This window comes from Colobus angolensis, unplaced genomic scaffold, assembly GCF_000951035.1.
Source record: "Colobus angolensis palliatus isolate OR3802 unplaced genomic scaffold, Cang.pa_1.0 Scaffold390, whole genome shotgun sequence".
Classification (NCBI taxonomy): domain Eukaryota; kingdom Metazoa; phylum Chordata; class Mammalia; order Primates; family Cercopithecidae; genus Colobus; species Colobus angolensis.
Genome location: NW_012117266.1, coordinates 498,973 through 501,521, shown reverse-complemented (window position 1 = coordinate 501,521; position 2,549 = coordinate 498,973).

The following is a 2,549-nucleotide window of genomic DNA, read 5'->3' as shown; positions in this document are numbered from 1 at the left end:
AAAAAAAAAACAAAATACACAGGCAGCCAAATTAACCTTCCTTGGGAGGGTCTTGTGATGCATGGCAACATCTTTTCCCTGGGTAAGGAACCTTGTCACGAGTTCCTTACATTGTTGATGTACTGATGAATGCATAACCCACTGACACTGAAAAGTATGCTGATTTCTTTCTGAGTCATAAAGTTTCACTGATTGTCTTTCAGGGGGACATTTTAGCCTGTATGTTGCAATCTGTAGCCAGTTCTTACAGCCTCTGTATTGCACCCTCTCATGGAAAAGGACAACCCCGGTATGAAGTCTTCCTCCCTTCTCCCAAACACCTTGTAACAGACTCCAGAACACTCCCAGCTTTGTTGATGTGACTTGTCCCATCATCAGTCTTCACATTTGGCTTCCAAGAAGCCTTTATCAAATTATTTCAGTCTTAATTTTGGTTGACATTATATATATAGATGATGTGTGTGTGTGTGTGTATATATATATATATATATGTTTGTGTGTGTCTTCTGTTCTGTTTTTTTGTTTTGTTTTTTTTTTTGAGAACCCTGACTAATGCACAAACCCACAGTTTTTCCCACAACCATTCCCTATTCCTCTGCAGACTTGCTACCCAAAGTGTAGTCTGCGGATCAGCAGCAGTGGCATCGCCTGGTATCAGAAACACAATCCCAGACACCACGCCAGGCACTGAATTCAAATCTACATGTTAACGCTCAGGCGATGTATCTGTGTATAAAGTTTGAGAAGTACATCATAACTTCTTTGGGGCTTATTTATTTATTTATATTGAGACAGGGTCTTTCTTTTCTCAGAGAAAAGACCACTAGGCTGGAGTGCAGTGGCGGACCTCGGCTCGCTGCAACTTGCTGCTTCCCGGGTTTGAGCGGTCCTCCTGCCTCAGCCTCTTGAGTAGCTGGGATTACCGGCGCCCACCACCACACCCAGCTAATTGTTTGTGTTTTTAGTAGAGACGGGGTTTCACCATGTGGCCCAGGCTGGTCTTCAACTCCTGAGCTCAGGTGATCCACCTGCCTCGGCCTCCTAAAGTGCTAGGATTACTGGTGTGAGCCACTGCGCCTGGACACTTTGGGGTTTTTCATTGTTCGTTTTTGTTTCTGAGACAGGGTCTCTGTTGCCCAGGCTGGAGTGCAGTGGCATGATCTCAGCTCACTGTAACCTCCACCTCCTGGGTTCAAGCAATTCTCCTGCCTCAGCCTCCCAAGTAACAGGGACTACAGGCACGTGCCATCATGCCCGGCTAATTCTTTTTATATTTTTTGGTAGGGGTAGGGTTTCACTGTGTTGGTTAGCCTGGTCTTTACCTCAAGTGATCCACCCACCTCAGCCCCCCAAAGTGCTGGGATTACAGGCGTTAGTCACCGTGCCCAGCCATGTCATCACTTCTTTGAAAATGCAAAACCACCTGGGAAGAATAACACTATTAAAAACTGCTTGGTAAAGGAATTGGTTTAACCAAGGCTTTCTTACCTGAGGACAGATTTTTGGGAGTCGGGTGAAAGAGGACCTAGAAATCAAGAAATCAGGATATTTTCCCAGCAGCGATAGGTCTTCAATTATAAAGAAGAGACCAAGGAAGCCTCAGTATGCAAACTAGCATGTCCAACTAATACAGATAAACTGAAGGTCAGAGAGGCAGGGCTGGCCAAATCAGGCCACACTACATTCACAGACCTAAGCAGTGCCCCCTCTTTGTAATTTGCTTTATTGCATTTTATTTTCTGTGTTTTCACTGAAATGGCAGTTTGTGGAGAAACTCTCCGACTTGGCTGCGAACAGGCTCTAAGCAACAGCAACACTTCTGCAGAATTGGCAGGGACAGTGCTATGGAATATTTCAGAAACTTCAAGGCAAAGGGACAAACAAATAACAAAAAAAAAACACACACCTTCAAAATATATTTTCAGAGGAAAGAGCTTTCACTGGGAAGGGACCCATGGGTCTCCAAAAGAAAACCAATTAGGTTTCATTTTTTCTGCTTCTGCACTCCAGCCTGATGATTAATTCACCAGCATGGGACAGAACAAAAGCTCCTCTTAAACTGTAACTGCTGCATGGGGTGGGTTTCTACGATGATGTTGCAGATCTTGGCCTAATGGGCTTTTTCTTCACTGACACACAGGGTTCAGCATTCCTGCCAGCCCCATGACGTAAGAGTTGAAGCTCTCCCCTTTCCCACTTCCTCAGCACCCGGACCAGGCACGATGCAGGGACACGCAGGGCACGTGCCTGCAGCTCCACCTGCCTCAGACCATGTGTTTATTCTCTATCCCATAGAAGTGTCATTGCTCCCCCAGCCTAACAGAATAACGTGGAAAAGGCTGGGATGTAGCCACACTGCCCCAGCAAAACAATCCCTAGGCTTAGAGATGCTGCTCTCCACAGGCAGGCAAACTAGGACAGTGGAGCCACAGAAATGAGCCTCTCTTTCTGGGGGTAACGTGACAGCTTCAGTTCCTATCCATATGGAGTTATTGCCCTCTCTCTCTCTGTCTCCCCCACTCCGACCCATCCCCCCCCCAACTCTCTCC